The sequence below is a fragment of the Rhinoderma darwinii genome, chromosome 9 (genome assembly GCF_050947455.1).
Source record: "Rhinoderma darwinii isolate aRhiDar2 chromosome 9, aRhiDar2.hap1, whole genome shotgun sequence".
NCBI classification, from domain to species: Eukaryota; Metazoa; Chordata; class Amphibia; order Anura; family Rhinodermatidae; genus Rhinoderma; species Rhinoderma darwinii.
In genome coordinates this window covers 84,854,618-84,881,381 of record NC_134695.1, presented here as the reverse complement: position 1 = coordinate 84,881,381, position 26,764 = coordinate 84,854,618, and the positions used below count along the sequence as shown (strand labels likewise).

Below are 26,764 nucleotides of genomic sequence, written 5' to 3'. Positions count from 1 at the left end.
GCCTGAAACGTCATCCAGGAAGGCCAGAGCGGACATCAGAGGGAGGGGGGTAAGTATGAATGGCTTTCTTCCACAGAAGAATTTCCGTCTGAAAAATCGCACCACAATGGTGCGATTTTATCGGACGGAATGTCCTGCAGGTTCCAGGTCGGACACGCTGCGTGATTTTTATGCAGCGTATCCGTCCTGTGGGAACCGGGCCTAGGGTGCACTCACAAGTGGCAGATTTGCCTTGTATTTCTGCATCGTAAAAACACGATGTGGAAGTCTACAATGTATACCTACGGGAAAAATATTCCACAACTCATGACAGATTTCTCTAGTTCTTGCGTTGCGGAATATTTTTCTCATAGGCATACATTGTAGTTTTCTGCAGCATATTTTTACGCTGCGGAAATACAAAGCAAGCACGCAACATGTGACTGCACCCTTAGGCTGGGTTCACACGAGCATGTTACGTCCGTAACGGACGGAACGTATTTCGGCCTCAAGTCCCGGACCGAACACACTGCTGGGAGCCGGGCTCCTATCATCATAGTTATGTACGATTCTAGGAGTCCCTGCCTCGCTGCAGGACAACTGTCCCGTACTGTAATCATGTTTTCAGTACGGGACAGTAGTTCCACGGAGAGGCAGGGACTCCTAGCATCGTACATAACTATGATGCTAGGAGCCCGGCTCCCTGCACTGTGTTCGGTCCGGTACTTCCGGCCGAAATACGTTCCGTCCATTACGGACGTTAATGTGCTCGTGTGAACCCAGCCTTAGGCTTCACAATTTTGTAGGCTTCAGAGTTAAAATCTTCCAACATTCCCTGCTGGCTCAAAGTCTGCACAGAGCTGGATTCTGGTGGGAGAAAACAAACAACTAGCTGTCCACTTGAATTATAGGATCTCAGCTAAGCTTTTAGGCAATGTGTCTGTTGACATGCATGCTGACTGTTTCTACAAACAACCAGCAGAATAGTGAGTGCAGCTCTGGAGTATAATACATGATGGAAACCAAGGATCTGTACAAGATAAGTAATGCAAATAGTTTTCAAAATTACTCAATGTTTAAGGTAAATTCATTCTGTATGAAAACTGTGAAGTAGTGATCTATAGGTGAACATACAGTTTAAAGGGCTTATGAACACGGATCCCAAATATGGCGATCAATGAGGCTATAATATACCTTTGTGTGACTCCGACTACAAAGGAGGTCTCCATGGAGTACAAATGGGAAAAAAAAGGAATGCTTCTAGGGGAAAATACGGTGCCTCTTGGAGGCAGTATACAGCAGCACATTGAGTGCTTAAACGCTATGTACACCTTTGAAATAGTTGTTTTTTATTTTCTATAAAAATGTCTATCAGTGTGTTTGGTGCAACTTTCTAAATATATTTTATTAAAAATTGTTACTTTTTGAGACACAGCTGTTTTCCATCCTGTATACAGAGCAGCTGTATCTAGCGCTGAGACCTGAATCCACCAGGTCAGCAGCGCTCACGGGTTTAGTGACAGCGGGTCCTGCGCGTCTCTGGCACGCAGGATCGAGCTGCTACTAATTACATCTAAGTTCATAACTTATGTGATCGATAACAGGTGGATCCTGCGTGTCAGAGACACGCAGGACCTGCTGTCACTAAACCCGTCAGTGCCGCTGACCTGGCGGATTCAGCTCTCAGCGCTAGCTACAGCTGCTCTATATACAGGATACAAAAGCAGCTGTATCTCCAAAAGTCAAATTTTTAGTAAAATGTATTTAGAAAGTTGCACCAAGTACAGTAAGGGTATGTTCACACGATGAGAGGCATTTACGTGTGAAAAGACAGACTGTTAACAGCTGCCTCGTTTCACACGTAAATGCTCCTCCTCGCATTCTGCGAGCCGTCTGAGACGCTCGTAAATCTTGAGCTGCTCTTCATTGAGTTCAATGAAGAACAGCTCAAATTACGTGGCAAAGAAGTGCCCTGTATATAATGTATATAAGTGCCCTGCACTTCTTTGCCGAGGCAGTCCATTTACGCTTCGTCGTTTGACAGCTGTCAAACGACGACGCGTAAATGACAGGTCGTCTGCACAGTACGTCGGTAAACACATTCAAATGAATGGGCAGATGTTTGCCGACGTATTGCAGCCCTATTTTCAGGCGTAAATCGAGGCATAATACGCCTCGTTTACGCCTGAAAATAGGTCGTGTGAACCCAGCCTAATAGTCATTTTATAAAAACCACCCATAAATCGATTTCAAAGGTGTTGCATAGCCTTTAACCCCTTCCCGCTGCAGCCCTTTTTCAGATTTTCATTTTCGTTTTTTCCTCCCCACCTTCCAAAAGCCATAACGTCTTTATTTTTCCGTCGACATAGTCCTATGAGGGCTTGATTTTTGCGGGACGAGTTGTATTTTTTTGTAGCACCATTTATTGTGCCATATAATGTACTAGGAAACTGTAAAAAAATTATTTGTGGGGTAGAAAATTAAAAAAAACAGCGATTCCTCCATTGTTTTTTGCGTGTCGTTTTTACGGAATTCACTGTGCAATTAAAACAACAAGTTAGCTTTATTCTGTTGGTCAATACGATTACGGCGATACCAAATATATATTTTCTTCTATATTTTACTACTTTTACAAGTAAAAACCTACGTGTAAAAAAGAAAATTTATTTTGTGGCGCCAAATTCCGAGAGCCATACGTTTTTTTTTTTCCGTCGATTAAGTGATATGAGGGCTTATTTTTTGCGGGATAAACTGCATTTTTTAATAATACCATTTTGGGGTACATGCGAAGTTTTGATCACTTTTTATTTCATTTTTTGTAGGAGATGAGGTGACCAAAAAATAGCGATTCTGCCGTTTACAATTTTTTTTTTTTTTACGGCGTTCACCGTGCGGGTTAAATAATGATATATTGTAATAGTTCAGACTTTTACAGACGCGGTGATACCAATTACATTTATTTTTTTTACTATGCTCTAGGAGGAAAAGGTTTTTTTTTTTAACTCTTTTCTTACATAAAAAAAAACAACTTTATTTAACTCATTTTTACTTTTTTTATTAGTCCCGCTAGGGGACTTCAACCAGCGATCATTAGATCGCTTGCACGATATACTGCAATACTAATGTATTGCAGTATATCGTGATTCTGACAGGCATCTTAAGCCCCTCGTATGGAGTGGGTTCACTCCGTGAGCCCATTCCATACTTCCCCTAGCTGACTTTGGCATATGGATACATCAAATGTCGGGTAGGGGTTAAGCACTAAATGTGATGCCGTATAGTGCCTCCACTTTGGCACACGATCTGGTAGTTTAATACAAATACTATAGATAGTCCTCACAAAAGGAGCATCACTAATGGGCACAGAATGAGAATGGTAACTACCGTCCACTTAAAGCAAAATACATTCTGATGACACTTAAGAGGAGTGCTACATACAAAATAACAAATAAAAAAAAAAGTATCGTTCAAGCACCTTATACAGTAGGTATACAATAATATAGATCCTCACAAAAACACACACAAGATTATCCGAAGTATAAGATAAGCAGAACTGGATAAATGGGGAGTCCCAGGGTTATATTAATGAATATTCGCCATTTATTTGGCACATTTGTAAGCCGAAAAGTGACCACTTTAGTTGCACAATATTGATTATGCCATTGCACCAAAAATAATGATTTGTGCCAATTTTGTATTTTCTCTAAGCTAGGCGGCATGGCTATGGGCAGACTTTGGTTTCATAAAGCTACACCTTCTCCAGTTTAAAATGCAACAAATGTCATGCGACATTTAGATAAATTTGACGCAAAATAAAACGTGAAAAAAAAGAGGACATGAAAATCCCCATATTAATACATGTGGGCATTTGTGAAGAAAATTTCTGCCCATTGTAATTTCTGCGGAAACAAAAAAGTTGAGTAAAGGGGTCCAGAGAGCTACCAAGCATGCCCCGCCCCAACCCCAACTTACAGATCACTGCCCTAAGGCCGGTTTCACCCAAGCATAATATGGGAACCTTTCGAGCAAATCCCGGCCCTACCACGGATCAAATGACTGAAACCGCATCATAGATTTTTTTATGGTCTTGAAATTTGGCTCTGCCTTTAGCCTACAGAGCAACCGAGGAATAGAAACGTAGGTAACAATGCACTAAATGAGCGCATTCCATACGAATAGACACATTTTTTGTCCCACTGGCTATTGCTGGTATAGTATGGATTTTAGTATTAGGGGAGATAGCTTTAAATAAATGTATATTATTCCATGTAATTTTTATTAAACTGAAGTGTAAAAATATTACACAAGTTTTGTCATTATTTGCGCCAAACTGCCATGTTTGTGCCTTATAAGTTCTTAATGCACACGACCGTATTTTTCATCAGTAATTACGGAGCCATTAATTTCTATTGGCCACCGACACCTTTCAGTATTTTTACGGATGGGTGTCAGTGCTGAAAAAATTATAGAACCCGTCCTATTCTTGTCCGTAATTACGGCAAAGACTCTCCCATAGAAGTCTATGGGGGCTTCTGTAAACGTGGACGGCTACGGATGTGCATCCGTATACCTTCCATATTTACGGAAGCGTTGCTATGCAACATGCTAATGACATCATTTGTATCCTCCGTCTTTTTTTACGGATCCGTATATAATATGTATTTACGGACAGTATTTCGGGACAGATAAAAATACGGTCGTGTGCATAGGGGCTATGATCTGACTATGTCCGCTCGCTGGGCAGACTCCCTGCCTTCTTAAAGCAGCAGATGGTGCAATATTCTATTCCCTTTTGTATTTCCTTTCATTTGCCACTAGACCCTGTTACACGAGCCTGTGCAGCGCCTCTGTCTTTGGCAGACCAACATTTTGTCTCAATGACATGACGCTCTTAAGGGATTAGAAAAAAATAAATTCAAGGAGCTAAAACTCTGCAAATCCAAAATTGAAGTTCTTGTTCCTATATTTCACTTTCAAAATATTTAGAACTTTGACAGATATGACATTATGTTTTCATTAAAACAGCTGATTTCAAAATGCTGCTCTGTGCAAAAACACCATAAAGAGTTTATGATGAACTGCCACACTCTTAATGAAAGCATTAAATCTGGACTGCAATATTTGTACAGGCGCTGGTTTGACCTTTGCCTCTTGCTATACACCACCAAAGCCGCTGCCTTGTTCACAACACGCCAGATGTAGAAAGGTTTTAAAACATGATCCGAGAGACTCTAAAGATAAAATAAGGGGAAATGTGCCATTACTCTGTTGCAGTTTATGATTAATTCAGTTCATATTTTACAATCTGGTTATACAGTAAAACTGCAGCCTGTTCATCAAGTATTTGTCATTTATACCTAATGTCTAAAAAATTTTGATACTTTCAAAGGCTGAAGGGAAAAAAAAACTCAGCACCGAGCTAATTTGCAGAAAGCACAACTGCAATAGGGTTAATTAAAGAAAAAAAAAAAGACAGACGCAATTAGGTATCCATCCGAAATAATGAACCAATCATGAACATTTGATGGTCAGCCATTTGTAATAAATAAACTGGAGGCTGTGCACCTCTCTTTTCTATGCCGACAAATAGATTGCAGCTGCAGCCGCCCTCTTAAATCTATCAGGTCTGCCCTGTGAGCAGAGGGTATTAATTACAGCCCTCTAATGAAAGGAATGCTGTTGTTTCTCGCCTGCAGACACAACAAAGACAGACTTAAATTCTAGAACAGAAAGAGTTGCTGCAGGAAGGATGACTGTACTAAGAGGTGGTCGTGCTTGATGTCCAATTTTGGGTCTTAATATAAAATGATTTTATTATGGTTGTCAATGAACTATGGAGCGCCTGCACAATCAAGGGGCTGTACAAAGGTGGGTACAGTAGGGCATGTAGCGTACAATCAATAAGATAGAGGATGTGATAGGAAACAGTCGGTATCTTGTCTATCAAAAGGTAAAAGTTATAAAGTAGGGACAAAAAGAGATGGTGCTTGGTAGATGGACTATGAGAAAAGTGAGGTCACACTCTGTGATTGTATAAATGATGAAGTCACAGAGTGAATACAGCAAGGTCCCACAGCCTAAGTAGCAGGTAAGCTGACTATGATTGGATGGATGATGTCACAGATTTAGCACAAAAGTGAGGTCGCACAGTCTATGTAGCAGATCTGGTGCATTGGCGGACATAGACAGCAGAGGGCCCTCGTTCAAGAACAGTATATGGGCCCTTTGCTCTCCAACCATAGAATATCTATTCTCATAGAGCACCCCCTTTAAGTTTCTCCAACAGTCCACCAGTAATTGTGATCTATGAAATTCATTAGCTCAATCCTTGACATGCAATCTAATAGACAGTAGGAAGACGCTAACTACTCTTCCAACCCCGGTCAGGTGAGTCATTGTATAGATAGTATATTCACTCTAAGGCCCCTTTCAGATGAGCGTTATAAAACTCATCTGTGTTTCATCGACTTTCCATACGAGTTGAATCAGTATGTCAGTTCGTAATTTTTGTTACGTCAGTATAGCATCAGTTATCATTTTTTCACGTCCGTTCCCATTTTCTTTTCAGCGTCTCCCAGCAACCCATCCATGAAAACAGACTGCACTCGGATGGCATCCATGTGTTGTTCAATTTTTTACCGGACCCTTTGACTTGAATGGGCAAGTCTAGCGCGAGAATCGGACCAAACCTAGCGGATGAAGAGATTTTCAATGCATGGACCAACGGAAAATTGGACATGTGAAATGTCAGTGTTCAGTCTGTGTGCTGTCCGTTCTACACTTGGACAGTACACAGACATGAACAACAATCATCTGAATAGGGCCTAAGGTCACAGTTTATGTAGCAGTTTACACGATTGGATGATGATGTCACAAAGTGAGGACAGTTAGCTCACACAGCCTATGTAGCAGTTAGTATGTGAATGTATGAATGTTGTCATTGAGCAGGGGCGTTGCTAGGGTCTTAAAAGATCAGGGGCACAAGCCCCGAGACATATTAACACCCCCCAAAAAAAATATTTTTTTACATACATATCCAAGATAGCATATCTATAAGACGAAGGCTCTTATAGCTACACCGCTGGATAGAATTGGATACATTGCCTCAGCAGACAGTATCATACATGATAGGCTTAGATACATAGCCCCAGCAGACAGTATCACACATGATAGGCTTAGATACATGGCCGCAGCAGACAGTATCACACATGATAGGCTTAGATACATGGCCGCAGCAGACAGTATCACACATGATAGGCTTAGATACATGGCCGCAGCAGACAGTATCACACATGATAGGCTTAGATACAGGGTACCAGCAGTAAGTATCTTTGTACTAACATATGTCCACCCCCCAAAAACAGTGTGTGTGTGTGTGTGTGTGTATGTGTATATATATATATATATATATATATACACATACATACACAATATATATATATAGGAGACAGCATATCTGTAGCACTACAGCCCTATAGCTGTGGATATGATTAGATACATTGGCTCAGCAGACAGTATCACTCATTATAGGCTTGGACATAGGTCCCAGCTCACTGACATTGTGGCTCTAGCACTGAACCTAGGAAAGGTAAGAGAATTGCTTTTTTAACGTTTGTGTTTCTTTACAGGTGCAGTTGTTGGACTACGTCGGATTCCAGGACTACTTAGGTGACAGCTTTTTTTATTCTTAATAAAACGGTTAATGAGGGTTATGTGTTTTTTTTTATTTCAATAAGATATTTTTCCTATGTTCTTGTATTTTCTTAAACTTTATTACTACCATCTTCGTAATGGTCGCAGGCTGATTGACAGTGTCCATTACAAAGGCAGGGCTTAATGTTAGCTGGTAAAACCCTAACACTAATCCCCATTATTACCACGGTACTCGCTGTCACCAGGGTTAACGGGAAGAGCCGGGTACGATCCAGTACTTGACCATCTGTAGTGATGGGTTACTATGTGACTGGACGATGTAAGTGTGAGTACAGGAAGTCCACACACCCAATGTAGCGGGTTACTATGTGACTGGATGATGTCACAGAGCGAGTACAGTTAGGTCACCTAGTCTATGTAGCAGTTAGTCAGTGAATGTATGAATGATGATGTCACAGTGAAAATACAGTGAGTTCATATAGACAATGTAGCAGGTTACTATGTGACTAGATGACGTCACAGAGGGAGTTCAGGAAATTCACAAAGTCTATGTAGCAGGTTAGTCTCTGATTATATGACTGATGATGCCCCAGCGAGTACAATGCGATCAGTTAGTTTATGAAATTCTTGAACTTATGATAATCACAGTGTAAGCACAGTGCAGCTACAGTTATTGCAGCATATTACTCTTTGACTGGATGATGATGATGATGTCTTATCAGGTTTCTATAGTTAGGGCTATGTATAAAAGGTTTATGCGGTCTGTCACAAAGGGTCTGTGGACCCACTGGGCCGTACCGCCTTGGCAGTATGGCAGCTGGCCAACAGGGCTGGGGTCAATGTCTATAGTTCGTATAGGTACCTGTGGCAGCTCGGACAGTAGCAAGGCAGGCTCGGCTGGGACTAGGCAGCAGGTAGACGTCAAGCGAGATGAAGCAGGTCAGGTGTGGTATACAGCACGGCATGACGGCACGACTTTGGCTCAGCACAGTACTCGACCAGGATAGTACGGAATGCAGGGAACAGGAACACACTAGGAGACCATTGCATAGACAAACTAGGGAAACAACAACAACGCTCAGGCATCAAAGCAGGGGGCTGGACCCCTCTTATAGTCCAGGGTACTCACAGCCTGATGTTCATCAGAGTCCGGTGCGCACGCTCGTGCCCGCCCGCTCTACAGGATCCGGCTGAGGTGAGTGGAAGCGAGAGCTAGCGTCTCCTGAGGAGGAGGCTGGGGCCAGCGCTTGCCGACTCGTGGCTGCGGCTTTCAGGGGGAGATTGGAGCTGACGGCCCGCAGCCACGGACATGACACGGTCACTCCGATCACATAGTGTGATACAATGCATCTCTGTAAAATGACGCTATGGCCCAATTTTTGCTTGCGAGGCCATTTGCGAGTTCCTTACCTATAAAAGCTGTCATTGCCTTTGCATCCACAGATATGGTAGAACATAAAAGATATTTTACACACCCATATTTTCACCATTCAGTTTATGGCAGATCTTCTAATAAAAGATATGCATCAAGCTCACAGTGTCACTTTCCAGACGGTCATATGAATCAGAGGAAAACATTAGAGGATACAGCCCGCATTGATCATTCCTTATTCCTCCAGAATGTGGTTATAATTCCACATTTACACATAACACTGTTACAATAGGCTGCAACACAATAACAAACAAAGGACATCCCTGCTTGTATTAAAGGGGTTCAAGCTTTTGTTGTTTTAAAATAAATAAAGCCGTTTAGTCATAAAATATAAAAGTAACATCGTAAAATAAATGTATTTCTAACTATTTGAATGCAAGGAACCGATATAAACAATGGTTGTGCTTCCAGGTGCGACAGCCATGTCCAGGGACATGTATATTACAGCATGGACGTGACTGCAGTTGTGTTAGTGCATCATATGGTCATATTGTTTTCCTGGTCTTTGGTTCGGTTGTGTGGGCAGATTCTTAGGCCCCATGCACACAACCGGTCCGTAAATACGGATCAAGATTACGGTGGTGTGCATGGGGCCTTATTTTTTTAATCCTGCTTGATTTACATTACAAGTGTATATTGCTAAAGAAAAGAAGAATTTGATTCTTCTTTCTATGTTGCATTTGTTTCAGGCTTGGACTCCATGTTCACACGACGTGGCCCATATAGACTTTTTTTAGATGCTTTCAAGGTCTTCAAAATTGTATTTATCCATAAGAAGGCATTGAAGTCACGACACACTATTAGAACTAGCCTTATTCCTACATTGCATTGATAATGGATAAACAATGGTGATTTCCTTTCTGGTTGTCATAATGATGTCCATATACATCTGAGCTGTAATGTAGTAGATAAAAGCTCAGGCACATGGTCATATCACGAATTACCGATTCATTACACGGCACCAATGGAATGCAAGGTCATACCTTTTCTAATAAATTTAGATTCATTCCACGAGGAGGGGGGGGGGGGGATTTGTAGACTGTGATTAGAAGGTATTCTCCCCTAGAAGCATTGTTACTGATATGAAGGTACACGGTGTGCCTACGGCTCCAATGCGCACAGGCCTACGCTAGAGAAGTTAGCGAGATTTACTAAGCAAAATGCACCATAATTCTGTCTTAAATTGCACCAAGAAAAAGCAGCATCCACGTGTGCAGAAAATGTCATATGCGTTTTAGACACTTTTGAAAAATGTCTAGAAAAAGGCAAATGGCTAAGAGGAGTCATAAAATGCGCAAGATTTATTCATGGCGTGCATATTTTTTTTTTGCGCAAAATTTAGATGTTAAGTATGCCAGAGAAGAAGTGGCGTAAGGAAGAGTAAAGTGTCTAACGTATAGCAAGACGTGACAAATGTTTCATGCAGCATGTGCCACCGATTAGACTGGCGCAGTCTGTCTGGTCTAGTTTCAGTCTGTCTTTACCTTGTATGCCTGTGTAGAGAACCCTGGTCGTAACCATGGCAACCAGACTGAACACATCCATTGTTTACATTGCTCAATAGTGCAGAACTGAAAGAAATTAGGTTTATATTACAAAGTGACTTATCACGATCGCTTAGGGCAAACACAACACGTCGCAAGAAATCCAAACTTGATGGATTTCTTGCAGCAATCGTGTTGTGGCCACCTGCGAGTCGCAACACAACCACATTCACTTTCATTATTGTGCGACACTGCGATAACACAACAAACTTTGGTTCTGCGACCGGTGTCATGGCAAAAGTCATCGTGTAGCCCTGGCCGTATTCCTAATTAAAAAGGTTTGAAAGCCCTTTATCATAAGACTAGAACTTTACTTCTAGACTCATATATATGGTGGCACACAATGAGCAGAAAAGTTATTCTGACCTTCAATAAGAGGTGGTTGTCAGACAGTTCAGGTCACCATCAATTACAAGATATTAAAATAATATTTTAGATTTAATTCTTCCTTAAAATTATCAACATCTTTTTACAAGACCAAGCAAAGAACTGGTATTACCCCAAAGAACAAAAATTCTCATGCAAGTCAGCTTAATATAGTAGTCCTTCAACTTAGGAACAATTACTGTCATTTATCAGGCTGAACAGCAATAAGGCAAGAATCGACAGCTTTCAAGAGGCGCGTATAATGATATGCAAAGCCACAACACTTCTCTGTGGAACTGTCTCCGTCTCATCAATAGATCTTGCAGTACCTACAATTTATCAATAGAAATGTGGTAACCTATGAAGGCATGGCAAGGAAGATAAATATGAACTAGGAAAGGATAAAAAAGGTTCAGGAACATTTGAATTTTAAGTGATAAAGTGCCGGCTACGTCTAATTCAAATGCAGAAATGCGATCATCGCAGTCTTTGTTGAACAGGAGAAAGGTATTATGGTGCATAACGGTCGGAAAATAACGCCAAAATCTCTTTCGAACTGAGGTTTTTTCTTTACAAAATTTGCATTACTTCAGATCAATCAAAACCCACTTTCTATCAAGTGTAAACAAATTAAAAATCATTGAATTTGACAATTCCTGTGCAAGGTATTTAGGGTTAGCCATCATGCAAATGGCAGCCTGTACGGTGGCACATGGATTCCCTAGGGTCTCACCCTATAGAGCTGTAGTCAGTCCAGGTGCTGCGATATGAGGCCTAAGTACAGGACAAATCCACAGGTAGTGGAATTGCTGCGTATTTTCAGTCCAGAATTGCGGATGGAAAATACGCAGCAGAATACAGTATCGGCAAAGTGGGTGAGATTTCACAAATCTCATCCACACGCTGCGTAAATATTTGAAGCAGAAATTGACCTGCGGTGCGTATTTTTCGTACCGCAGCACGTCAATTCTTGATGTGGAAAGTGGACAGAATTTTTGCGTTTTTCAGGAGAGGTCACCACCTCCAAACATTGTGAAAAACGCAGTAAAATCCGCACCATTTTCTGCAGTCAAAAAACGCAGGAAATGGTGCCTTTGTGGCGCAGCGGAAAGTCTACTGTTAACGGAATTGCTGCAGCAATACCATTACACGTGGACAAGCTCCTAAGGAGTCTACGCAAGAAGCAATACAGGTATAGTAGGGCCCATAGATTTCTATAGTTACTGTGATACAGCTCTTATAACTTATATGGTGCTGTTAGATGGTTGTGTGCATGACGACTCACATTAAGGCCGGATTCACACGAGCGTGTGCGTTTATCGCGCGCAAAAGGTCTATAAAAGCTCCGTGTGTCATCAGCGTATGATGCGCAGCCTCCATCATTATGACGCTCTGTTTTTATGTTTGTAAATAGAAAAGCACGTGGTGCTTTTCTGTTTTCATTCATAGTTTTGACTACTGTAGCGCGCATCACGCGCGGCACACGGAAGTGCGTCCGTGCGCGGTTTTCACACACCCATTTACTTCAATGGGTGCGTGATGCGTGAAAAACGGGCAAATATAGGACATGTCGGGAGTTTTACACAGCGGACATACGATGCGTGAAAATCACTGTCAGTCTGAACGGCCCCATAGACTAACACAGGTCCGTGCGACGCGCGTGAAAATCACGCGCGTAGCACGGATGTATTATACGTTCGTCTGAATAAGCCATAATGGTGTGAGAAAGGCGCACCATTACCACACAGCAAAAAAAAAAAACGACAAAAACAAGAAACACAATGGAAATACTAGGTAAACACGTGTGATGCGTGTTTTGTCACAATTGTAGTTGTCGATTTTAGTAGGAATATTCATAGAAAAGTGAATGGGATCTAATTCAACATAAAACTGTGACTGCCATTGTGGCAAAACTATGACAAAATAGGCAAGTAAATACATGTGGTTTTTGCAGTGACTTTATGTGCACTATTACAGCCTCATATGAATGTACCCTAGGGGTCAATGCACACGATTCGTTTTACGTGCAGTTTTGCGTGCGGCAAAACCACAGTGTAATACAGTACCAGCATAGTCAATGAGATTCCAGATAAACTCATGTCCACGCTGCCGTATTTTTTGGGACTTAAATCGACCTGCGGTGCGTGTTTACGAGACCGCAGCATGTCAATTTATCTTGCGATTCTACAGAAATACGCAGCAAAACCCGCAGCATGATAACGCTGCAATTTATGCAGCAAAACGTAAAAAAACGCACCGAAATACGCATAAAAAAAACGCACCTTCGGGTGCGTTTTTTCCTGCAAATTTATTGCGTGTTTCCTATGGTTTTGCTGCTGCAAAATACACATCGTGTGCATGTAGCCTAAAGCCCTGTTCACACGGCGTGTATTTGATGCGTATTTTGTGCGTTTTATATGCCAAAATTAAGCTTCCCATTGATTTCAACCGCACCATTAGTACATACAGCACTTTTTTTATGCAAGCGTATTTAAATTATGTGTCATGTAAATAAAAAGCATCATGTACATTCTTGGCGTGTAAAGCGCGGCGAAAATGCTCCAAAGATTCTTTTAGTCAATGTAGTTGTTTTTGGCCACGATCATTGATGCGTGTTTTACTGTAATGGCACCCTTCAGACGTTGCGGTGCAGGAAACCGCATGCGTTTTTTACACAATTTGTTGTGCTTTTTTGAAGAAGACACATTCTTACCGGAACCAAATTGAAAGATGAAACAAATCGCGTTAAAACCGCATGCAGTTTAAGGCCGTATTTCACACAGTTTTATTTATGCGGTTTTTGATGCGGAAGTCACGCGTCAAACCACGCCAAAAGGTTGAAATCGCCTCGCATTCCCGCGCTTGGGAAAAAAAAAGCGACACGTTCTTTCTTCAGGTGTTTCCGTCTCTGACCTCCCTTTGACATCAATGGGAGGAAGAAACGGTTTTCGCTGCGTTTTTTACCCGCTGCGCTCAATGGCAGTGGCCGGAAAATGCTGCGGAAAACGCAGCAAAGAGTGTGCAGGCAGGTCAAAGTCTGCCTGCAAAAAAATTAGTGTGTACATACCCTTAACCAGTTTTGGTGCTGTTTTTGTCTTAGCTTTTTTTTAACGAAAATTGAATCTGAAAAGGAAAGAAAGTAAGGCTGGATTCACATGAGCATGTTACGTCCGTAAAGGACGGAACGTATTTCGGCCGCAAGTCCCGGAACAAACACACTGCAGGGAGCCGGGCTCCTAGCATCATAGTGATGTACGACGCTAGGAGTCCCTGCCTCTCCGTGGAACTACTGTCCTGTACTGAAAACATGATTACAGTAAGGGACAGTTGTCCTGCAGCGAGGCAGGGACTCCTAAAGTCATACATAACTATGATGCTAGGAGCCCGGCTCCCTGCAGTGTGTTCGTTCCGGGGCTTGCGGCCGAAATACGTGTGAATCCAGCCTTATAAAGAAAAGACTAATGTGTTTCCTTTCTATTGGGTCCACTCCTGTGTTTGTCTCAAAAACCTAACCTACAAACTGCATCAAAACTGCGTGTTTGATCCCAGCCTTAGGACTCCTTCACACACATTTCTTAGAAAAAAATTGCCATGAATTTCAAGCAGTTTCCATGTAGTTTTTACAAGCATTTTTATTTTATAACAAATTAAACATGCATTTTTTTGGGCTTTTTGAAGTACTACAGCCTACGGGAAAAATGCCAGAATAGACACCATACCCAGAGCACGATGCGTTTGGAAAAACACCACTGACCACAAAATCACCTCAAACCAAAAAACTTTGTATGTAGTTTTTCTAGATTTCACTATAATCTATAAAGTAACATCTAGCTGAAGCGTTTTTGACATAAAAAAACATCAACAAAAACGCCACAAAAAAAGTTAACAAAACGCTGCGTGTAAATCCAGCCTTACCTTGTGTTGCATTTTACGGTGGATGGGGGAGGTAAACACTGGAACATTACAAACTGCATAGCAAGTGTGTGGCACCTAAACCCAGACCAACATGTGTAGCTCATTAAATCCAGCACATTGCAAATCTACCTGCAAAGGGGAGTTCTTTGCGTATGTTCATGTGTGATACAAATGATAGGTCAGGAAGCACCACCAAAGCGCTAGAGTTTACACGTCATAGTCAATTTACGTTTTTTGGGGCATTTTTCGCAAAATTGCTGCAAAAAATGCATTTTGATTGAGACTTGTGAACCTAGAACTACAGTGATTTTATCTTGGGTTTTAAAGTGTCAGTCCAGTTATTTTCTCCAGCCCCAACTAAAATTGGGCGTGGGGAGACACTCCTGCATGCTGGGCGGTACTGTTACCATGGCAACCGTATGCTACCCGAAGAGTATTGGGACAGGTCCACAGCAACAGTATCACCCAGCATACAGAAACGTCTCTCCACGCCTGATGTCCTGGCTGGGGAGCATAACTGGGATGATACTTTAAAGCCCTGGCTACACAGCAATATAAACTGTTGCAATCACTGCACGTTATCGCTAGTTGTATTAAACTATGGGGAAGAGCAAGAAATCCAATGTCTTTATCATCATGTGCTCCTGTGATTTTGCGCTTGAAAAAAATCCAATAAGGGCTTATTTAGACGAACGTGATATACGTCCGTGCTACGCGCGGGATTTTCACGCACCTCGCACGGACCTATGTTAGTCTATGAGGCCGTGCAGACTGTCCGTGAGTTTCACGCAGCGTGTGTCCGCTGCCTAAAACTCACAACATGTCCGATATTTGTGCGTTGTTCGCGCATCACGTACGCATTGAAGTCAATGGGTGCGTGAAAATCACGCGCAGCACACGGAAGCACTTCAGTGTGATGCACGTGATTCGTGTAACAGAAGTAATAAAAGGTATGAATGAAACCACGTGCTACAAACATACAAACAGAGTGTCATAATGATGGCGGCTGCGCGAAAATCACGCAGCCACGCATCATATGGTGATGACACACGGAGCTGTTAAGTACCTTTTGCGCGCAATTGACAATTGACTGCGATGGCAAAGTACAATAAGGGTCCATTCACACGTTGCAGTTGAGCTGCGGTTAGAATCACATAGAAAAATAACGCACTTGAATAACGCATTTGTTTTTAGCGCAATTTCATGTGTTTTTCTCATCAAATCACTGTAAAAACGTATGCGGTTTTCGGATGTGGTTTTTAGATGCGGCTCTAACCGCACCTCAATCACAAAGTGTGAATCAATAAGAAAGACGTGGTGTAAAAATACTTTTTACGCAAGTTACAACAACAAAACTCTTTGTGTAGCCCAAACCTTTTGTGAAAACTGCCCTTTATTTCAATGTTGAATGTTCTACACCTCATAGTGTGGTTTTTGGAGGAAGAACAACATTATATCACACTTGCACCACTTCTATGTGGTACCTATATCAACAAGGAGCACATAGAATTTGTGCCAATTTCACAAAAGGAAAACGGATCTGTCAGTAAAATATGCTGCCTTAGGTAAGAGCAGCATTTTACAGGGACAGATCTGTTCTTCTGTTAGCCAAAATGGCACAAACAAATAATCGCCGTTTTGAAATACGAGCGATTAATGGTGTATTCACACTTCTCTGTAAAAACGAACGCGTTTTTCGGCCAGGCAGTAAAACCCCACTGTATGGATAAACCCTAAATAATACACCTTCCCAAGGATGGGTTCTGCCATAGCATAAACGCCGCGAAATTTCCGCAACTAATTCTCTGTGCAGAAATTCAGCAGCATTCACAGTACGAGCAAAGTAAATTTAGAAAATCTCATGCCCACGCTGCAGAAAAAACCCCACAGCGAAAACGTTCATAAATTGATTTTAAATCCACAGCATGTCAATTTATGGTGTGTTTTTCTTGCTTTTCTGTTGCGGGTTTTCCCCATTGAATTCAATGGCGATGTAAAACCCGCAATAAATAGCCAAGCGTCGCGACTTTTTCGGCGGAAATACAAAAAAAGCTTATACTTGCAACCCGGGTGTTGTCACAGCGACACTATCTTCTATTCTTTTTCCAGGTTAGCCCCCTGGGATGACATTTCATCCCATGTAACTGTTGCAGTTAATCACAGGCTGCAGCGTCAACAGAGGGACGCGTCGCCATGACTACAGCCGGGGTAACTATGAACGTGGTGCGGTTTTTCGGACGGAATGTGCTGTGGGTTCTAGGTCGGATACGCTGCGTAGTTTTAAGCAGTGTATCCGACCTGTGGGAACCTGGCCTAAGGCCCCATGCACACGACTGTAAAAAACCTCCGTTTTTGCAGACCGCAATCGCGGTCCGCAAAAACTGACACATTCACTTCCATTGAATGCGGACACCTTTCCGTATCGCTACGGATGAGTGTCCGTGCCGCAGAACTGTGCCGAGAATTATGGCGCATGTCCATTCTTGGTCCACAATTGCGGCACGGACTCCTCCATAGAAGTCTATGGGGGAAGCCAAAATTGCGCATGGCTACGGAGGTGCGTCCGCAAATACGGATAGCCATCCACAAATGCAGACATGTTGCTAAGCGACACAAAGGGGTTTCCCATCAACCAAGCCTCTTTTTTTGTGGATCCGTATATACGGATGCAATACAGATGTACTACGGACCGTATTTGCGGATATCATTCAGCGGAAATGGGTACGTTGCTGATGATTTGCTGATGACTATAAAGCAATACGGAACCGTATTTACGGTCCGTATTTGCGGATACGGTCGTTTGCATGGGGCCTAACAGTAATATGGAGCCTAAGGCCCCATGCACACGACCGTGCCCGCAATCACAGCCGGCCGCCGACTGACAGCCGCATTTTCGGGCCGTGCTCCTATACAAAGTATGGGAGCACGGCCCGCAAAATGCGAAAGAACGGACATGTTCCATAATTCCTGGAACATTTCCACTGCACGGACACCCTTCCGTAGTGCTACTGAAAGGTGTCAGTGTTCAATGAAAGTGAATGGCTCCGTTTTTGCGGACCGCAATTGCGGTCCGCAAAAACGGAGGTTTTTTACGGTCGTGTGCATGGGTCCTAAGGCCCCATGCACACGACCGTGCCCGCAATCACGGCCCGCGATTACAAAGTATGGGAGCACGGCCCGCAAAATGCAAAAGAACGGACATGTTCCATAATTTTCGGAACATTTCTACGGCACGGACACCCACCCGTAGCGCTACGGAAATGTGTCCGCGTTTAATGAAAGTAAATGGGTCCATTTTTGCGGACCGCAACTGCGGTCCGCAAAAACTGAGGTTTTTTACGGTCGTGTGCATGGGGCCTAAGGGTATGTTCACACGGCCTATTTACGGACGTAATTCGGGCGTTTTTGCCCCGAATTACGTCTGAAAATAGCGCCTCAATAGCGCTGACAAACATCTGCCCATTGAAAGCAATGGGCAGACGTTTGTCTGTTCACACGAGGCGTATATTTACGCGCCGCTGTCAAATGACGGCGCGTAAATTGACGCCCGCGTAGAAGAAGTGACCTGTCACTTCTTTGGCCGTAATTGGAGCCGCTATTCATTGACTCCAATGAATAGCAGCGCTAATTACGGCCGTAATTGACGCGGCGTTCAAGCGCCTGCACATGCCGGTACGGCTGAAATTACGGGGATGTTTTCAGGCTGAAACATCCCCGTAATTTCAGCCGTTACGGACCCCCGCCGTGTGAACATACCCTAACAGTGATGAACAGCTGGCTGAGGTGTATCTGCATACACAGCAGCCCTTCAATCGCCACTACGTGGGTCGAGGAGAGGCGGTCTTTGTGTCTTTCCGTTTCGGCTAATAGGAGAATGGACCTGTCCCTGTAATATGCTGTCCTTACATATGGCAACATAATCAGCTGACAGATCCAAACAACGCTGCTGTTTCCTTTAAAAACACTGCCGCACATTTATTGTTCAGTTTACCCCAGTATTACGAGAAAAATGAAAAAAGAAAAAAAAGTGGGCGTGGTCAAGAAAAAAATGGACTTTTAAACGTATTTATCAAAAGCAAAGGTTAAAAAAGGCGCAAATTTGTAGCGCAAATATATGGCTGCTCATAGGAGGCATAAAAATAAATTCACACAGACAATTCCAAATGCACCACATTAATAAATTAGGCGCAATTCTTGTCTATTACTCTCTCCAATTTCATTGGTGCAAAATATGCCGTTATTCATAAATGTGGGCCACTGGCTTTATGTTACTTTATCAAATGCAGTAATGTCATTACCGAAAAAAATAAGACATAATAATTCAGTTGTATTATAGTAAAGTTTATAACATGATATAAAGGGCATATCTGCTTCCAAACATCCTTGTTCAAAGATGGTGAAATGATAGCAGCACATGTAGTTGCTGTAACTCAGTGCTAATGACCTAGTGTAAGTCTATACAGCACCTCAGAGATCATGCAAGCTGATGCGCTCTCGCAATAATATTATTCTTCTTTCATATATTTTATACCAATAATGTTTTTTCTTGTTTTTATGTTTTCCATTCATAACAGTAGAAGTATTGTGCATATAATTTGAAAGCATTAAGGAGATATTTTTGTACTGCAGAATTTCCTGGAGGCGCCTATCTCCTTCATGCTATGTGTTAGGGTATGTTCACACGGGCTATTTTCAGCAGTTTTTTGTGGCGTAGACGACCTGAAAAATGGCTGAAAAATCGGAAGCAGAACGCCTACAAACATCTGCGCATTGATTTTAATGGGAAATACGGCGTTCTGTTCCGACGGTTTGCCGTGTGAACATACCGTCAGAGATAAAAATAGTTCCAGACATGGTATACGAAAAATAATTCACTAGTGTGCTGCCTTTTGCAAAAGTCTTTTTATGCATTGGGTAGAGTGATAAAATCGAATAGTCACTCCGGGGTAGGGCAAGCTCTCTTGGTGCCCAGGACAGGGGTTCAGAATGTGCACTCCCCATCATTGGGTAGCATGATAGATGGACAAACGTACAGCCCACAGCGCTCAGTCCTGATTCACCAGTAACATCAAGTCAATGTTTTGCTTTTCTGAGCATGCATGTTATCTCTGTAATATTCATATATGTATGTACAGTTGTTATACAACATTATCAGCTGCTCAGACACAGTGTATGATTGGCTGTAGAAGAAAATTTGAAGACAATTAATGGTGCCCTATGTAGACGAGGGGTCCCAGTCCTGGGTTTTGTCACTTGGTTGGTCCCTATAAATGCCCTAACAAAAAGTTAGTGGGGTTATCTGCATGCCATACTGAAAGTCAAAGGTTTCACTCCTCTTGAGATAGGGAACATTTAGAGCGGGCAGAACTTCTAACTTTTATGTGGTATGGTTTCCAGTCAATAAATTATTGGCTAACCCTAATTAGGCAGACATTTTTTTGGTCATCAGTTTGTTGTTTTTTTGGTGATCAGTGATTTTCTTCGTTGCCATGACACTTTCTCATCTTTACATTTTTATTGAGGTTTTTTTCAAAACATATAGGACAAAATTTGTATAATCCAGCAGAAGACAGATATTGCAGATTATAATCCCTAGCAATAAAAGGATAATATCAAATCCAAAACTGCTGTCCATACAACATACTGATCAAAATGGAGAACCAGGAGGGAAGGATGGAAATAGGGAAGGTGGGAGGGAAAAGGAAGGGGAACAAGAGGTACAAATGAGTAGTCGTATCAATCGTTGCCATGAGACTTTCAATCATGTTTGTTCTTACCGCTGCTTTGCAAACAGTATCTAAAATAATTTTTTTTAGACAGTCTAAAAAGACAATAGGAACACTTTACAAGAGTTTCCCTTCGTTAGTAATATAGGATTGTGTTTGTGCTAATCAAACAAATAATATGCTTATAATAATCAATACAATCTATTACAAACTATCCACTGTGAAAACAAACTATTGCAAACAGCACAAAGTGCCACTAGGGGGCAAGCTGAAACCTACTGCATGGAGAGGAAAATAACAAAACAGGCTACTGGTGTCTCAAAGAAAATTAGAGTCTGACATCAGTGTTTAAAGATTGAAATCAACACAAATGGCTACATTTATAATGCAGCAATAAATCGGAATATAAAGTTTTCCAGTACATGATATAGTGTTACATTTATTTGCGAGAGAAAAAAGTACAATTCTGGAAGCTTCTAATCAGTGGGAAATGAGAGTCACCGTCCTGTCATTAACATAACGGGGAGTAAAGTAAAAGATTATACAAATTTCAAATCATAATGTTTAAGCAGCATGCATTCATAAAGACTATGTGAAGGACGCTACTCCATACAGTCCAGTGACAATATTCATCCCCTGCTAGTTTGGTCATCACTATCCTATACACTGCAGTAGGGAGATCTGACACGTACTACACCTTCTGCCTGGCTAAATATAGCAAATGGTATATTAAAAGCAAGCACAACTTGCAGTAAAATAACATACAGCAATGCCTCGTGTCTCAATGATGTCACTGGTTCTAAGGTGGCATTTTGCTTGGATTTGCTAATTTCCTCTGACTGCAGCAAAAGCTAATCAGAAGTGAAGTCACTTCAGCATAGCTGCTCTGTCTGTAGCAGTCTGAGGTGGTCTGAATCAGGGGTTCAGACTGCTACTGTCCTTCCCTCATGCTTTACACTGCAGGTACGCTTGCTCAGATTGCCTTTTTTGTATATACAGAAGCTTACCAGGAATTCAGTGCTTGAAAAAAGCTTTTTTTCCAAGGATATAATAATTATAAACAGCGAACAACTAAACCATAAAAAAAAAATAATAATAGAAAATAATAATAATAATAATTAAAAAAAATTAATAAATAAAGAATAAATAAAAAAATAAAAATAAAATATATATATATACACTAGTCCTTCTCAATGAATTAGAATATAATCAAAAAGTTAATTTATTTCAGTAATTCAATTCAAAAAGTGAAACTCCTATATTCTATAGATTCATTACACACAGAGGGATCTATTTCCAGCATTTTTTTCTTTTAATGTTGATGATTATGGGAACAGTTAATGAAAAGGCAAAATTTAGTGTCTCAGAAGATTAGAATATTAGATAAGCCCAATTTCAAAAATGATTTTTAATTCTGAAATATTGTCCTACTGAAAAGTATGTGCTGTATATGCACGCAATACTTGGTCTGGGCTCCGACTCTGCATGAATTACTGCATCACTGCGGCGTGGCATGGAGGCGATCAGCCTGTGGCACTGCTGAGGTGTTATCAATGCAGCATGGCATGGAGGCGATCAGCCTGTGGCACTGCTGAGGTGTTATCAATGTGGCATGGCATGGAGGCGATCAGCCTGTGGCACTGCTGAGGTGTTATCAATGTGGCGTGGCATGGAGGCGATCAGCCTGTGGCACTGCTGAGGTGTTATCAATGTGGCGTGGCATGGAGGCGATCAGCCTGTGGCACTGCTGAGGTGTTATCAATGTGGCGTGGCATGGAGGCGATCAGCCTGTGGCACTGCTGAGGTGTTATCAATGTGGCGTGGCATGGAGGCGATCAGCCTGTGGCACTGCTGAGGTGTTATCAATGCGGCGTGGCATGGAGGTGATCAGCCTGTGGCACTGCTGAGGTGTTATCAATGTGGCGTGGCATGGTGGTGATCAGCCTGTGGCACTGCTGAGGTGTTATCAATGCGGCGTGGCATGGAGGCGATCAGCCTGTGGCACTGCTGAGGTGTTATCAATGTGGCGTGGCATGGAGGCGATCAGCCTGTGGCACTGCTGAGGTGTTATCAATGCGGCGTGGCATGGAGGTGATCAGCCTGTGGCACTGCTGAGGTGTTATCAATGTGGCGTGGCATGGTGGTGATCAGCCTGTGGCACTGCTGAGGTGTACTTTTCATCATTTTTGAAATTAGATCACTCTGGATGTAATGAATCTATATAATATATGAGTTTCACTTTTTGAATTGATTTACTGAAATAAATTAACTTTTTGATGATATTCTAATTCATTGAGAAGGACTAGTGTATGTATGTATGTATGTATATCTATATCAGGTAACCATCAGTTGCACAGTCATTAGCAAAGTCGTTGCTGGATGGCATTTCCGGGGCCATATGAATCTGCTAAAAAAAAAATAATTCGGAGGCAGTTTGGGTCCATAGTAGTTTATAGGTGCCGTATTATGGTTCCGTACAATATAGATTCTTAATATGTTTGGGTGCATAAGCCCTAAAAGAAATCTAACTTTGTAGTATATTTACTGTACAGTATTTAAATAGTTTCCACTCTTTTGCATGGTGGCTGTCTGTAACAGCAGATGGTGCCACTGAGCATAATCCTCATATTGTTTAATGCACTCTTGCAATGATAACACACTGTATTTTCCTTTCTATTTTTTTCTCCCTCTGAAGCTTTCTCGTCCTGCTAAAATGATATATGTTTCTGCATGATCTCAAAGCCAGGGCAATTTAAAATAGGAATTTATGGGCTCCCTTAATGTATAAGAGGGCATAATTTTGTCAAACTTTAGCACGTATGTAGGCAGTTTATGACAGTAATTTACTTCCTCACTCTATAAGTAATATGACTTGTAGATAAAAAACTTAGGTCAAGCATCTCAAAAATTAGATGAATCCCTTCAAAGAGACATAAAATGTAAATAAATAAAAAACGAAGTTCTAGCTTACTTTGTGTGATGGAATTATTCCGCAGGATAAATCATAAAAAGAGATGTATCTATAAAATAAGAACATCGTGCAGTTTTGACCTCTCCCCGGTGACATGATTATTACAGCAGCTTTGAAATGTCTTTTTTGTTAGTTAACTGCGCTGTGTGGCAGAAAGTGCAGATCTTGTTAGGAGAACAAATACATTAAGACAAACGGAAGAATCTGCATGGACAGCAACTAAGGTATACAGATGAGGAAATTGCATAAAGAGCAATTCCCTATAGCGGATAAAGACTGCTGCATGGATGCATACTCCATCCAGCCTGACAGGAGTCAGCAGACATAGGCTATTTTACTCCATAGGCATAGGACTGGGAATTCTGAATTAACATAGGTAGGTCCCCTATCAAGGACCTTGGATATGAAGCGTTTCCACTCTGATAACACATAGAGATGTTTCCCACAAACACATGTATCCCCCATCCACAGGAAAGGGGATACATGGGAGATCGCTGGTGGTCCAAACGCTTTGACCCCCCAGCGATGAGGAGAAAGGGGGACCGAAAGCTCCCCCAAAGTGCTCCATGAGAATGGAGCGCCGTTGCGCATGCTTGACCGGCGCACCATTCATTTCTACGGAGCTGCCTTCCGCAGCATAAAAATAAGTTGCGGAAAACTTTACAATGTAATCCAACAGGAAAAATATTCTGCAAAGAAAGCAATTGAGAAATCTGTATAGTTGCAAAATATTTTTCCTATAGGATTACATTGTTACGTTTTCCGCAGTGTATTTTTACACTGCGGAAATGGTAATGGAGAACAGCTACAAAAAAACCTGAGAGATCCATGTCTTTACACAGACAGCTCATTGAACAGTGGAATGCTTCATTTTCCCTACGATGGCGCTACAGGAATTGAACACTTGCTGCCAGATTTCCCCATAGATTGCTTTGGGACACTGTGATGAGCTTATTGTTAGGGGACCCTTATAACAAAGGGACTGTTCAAAGCAGACATACAGCTCCATAATATGGCATCTGATAGAACATGGCTCCATTTTTTAAATTTTAATTACAATTAGGGCTACGTAACATGGCCTAAAAATAAAATCTCAATTGTTTTTAAGCAATTGGATGATTCTTAATTTTATTCTTGATTTCTTTGCGTTTTGTTAAAAAACACTTTAAAAAGTTCAGTGTGTAGGGGCTGGGTGCCAGAGTCCGATATATTATCACTGGTTTGAGTTTAGGAGAGCTCCAGTGGTGGTTAAATAAGGGCCCCCGTTACACATTACTGATTTTGTAGATTGCATAGGCATCAAAGTGTAACTAAACTTCCTCCAGGCCACAAACTATAATTGACTAGGATGAAGAAACTTTTAATCATAGCCAGCATGCGGGTGGAGAAGGCTGTATCATACATAATGGGCTCTTGCTGCTGGTGCCAGTTCACAGAACTGGGCACGCCAGGAGCAATGGAGTCGGATGCAGCCACATTGAATAAAAGTTTTATATAATTTATCTTGCAGGGTAAACTAAAGTGAATCCCTCAGTCCACCCTATTTACCCTTAGACCTTCCGGTGGCTTGGGAGTACCCCAACTAGTCAAATATTATCATGCAGCCCTGTTGGTTCAGCTGAGCTTTCTTTGTGGAACCCACTCACTTCCACAATGGGTCTCCATGGAAGACAGAACCGCTCCAGGTTCTAATATTAAAATTCACTTTTGGCCCTACGCTTTTTTTTTTTTTTTTTGGATCGCCATTCTATGCCCTTCGCTCTCACACTCCCTGGCACTCAGGGATCGCTTATCAAGACAATACTAAGTTTGCTTACCTCATAACCCTCTTGCTCCTGTTTATGGAAAATCCGGACCTTATCGCTGGTTTGAGTTTAGGAGAGCTTCACTGGTGGTTAAATAAGGGCCAGTTACGCACTGCTGATTTTGTCGATTGCATAGGCATCAAACTGTAACTAAACTTTTAAAAAACTTTTGACACGTCATAGTGACATGTCAGAAGTTTTGATCGGTGGGGGTCCGAGCACTGAGACCCCCAACGATGGATAACACAAAGCAGCAGAAGTGCTTGGGTGGGTGATGTGCCGCTTACTTTTTGAGCAGTGTACAGGCTCTGTAGAAAGTCTATGAGTCTGTACGAAGCACTTCTGCCACTTCGTTTTAGCGATCGGTGGGGGTCATCTCCATGCTTTTTCTGGGACTGGTGGGATACTGTAGGGAGTGGATACCAGGGGCCACCTACAGCCCCTGACACCAGGTCCAAACTAAATACCTGTCTGCAGCCCACCTCACCGAGTATGAGGTTGCCTTGCTCACCCCACCCAACCTCACTATACTGGGATGTTCAGTTTTGAACCCTGCTACATTACTTCTGCAGGGCCCGAAAGAGGGGTGTAGTGACGAGACTGATCAGTTAAATCTCAATGAGACACTGCACAATTGTATCGACTTAATGAACTCAGCTAGGAGGTCTACAAAATGTGTATAAGACCACAATAAGTAACCCAGATTTTGAGTTCTTTTGTAGATGGTTCCAGATTACACCATGAAGGCACCTACAAGACAGGATACACGGTAGTCACGATGCACAAGGTAATCTTGCAAAGACCATTCCCACCTTCTTGTTCTGCCCAGGAAGTGGAGCTGGAGGCACTCGCTGAGGCTTGTAACCTGGCAAAAAGGTAAGACGGCCAATATTTACACTGACTCTAGGTACGCATCGCTCACGATTATAGGTCCATCTGGCGTAGTAGGAACTTTGTTGGATCATTGGGTAAGTCAATTAAGAAGGCAAGAGCAGTAGCCAAAGTATTACAGGCCCTGTTAGAACCCAGCCAAGTAGCCATAATAAAGGTACAAGGAGCAATAGAAAGGTCCATGAGGCTGCCAAAGCAGCTACAATGCTGCCCCTGGACGGTGGAGGAGGGGTTAGCACGTTCACCTAACTGCCAGTGACAGGATTGAACCTCCAGGTGTTGAAGGGCCTCCAGGCACAAGTAGACAAGGTAGAGAAGCACCAATGGTAAGAGAAAGGCGCTTCCCTGAAAGAGAATGGCCTCTGGGCTGTAGGGACTAAGTAATGTCTTCCCAGGTCTCTATACCCAATGATGACACACCTGGTGCACGGGTGTATGCACCTCTCCGAGGAGAGAGTGCAGCCAGGTATCAGCAAATTAGC

The 26,764-nt window shown here is 42.2% G+C and overlaps 1 long non-coding RNA gene across 4 annotated transcripts in view; it reads right to left on the bottom strand.

Moving 5' to 3' along the window:
• LOC142661118 (uncharacterized) overlaps window positions 1-26,764 on the bottom strand; it is a 246,350-nt gene that overhangs the window by 204,157 nt on the left and 15,429 nt on the right. The window lies entirely within an intron of this gene.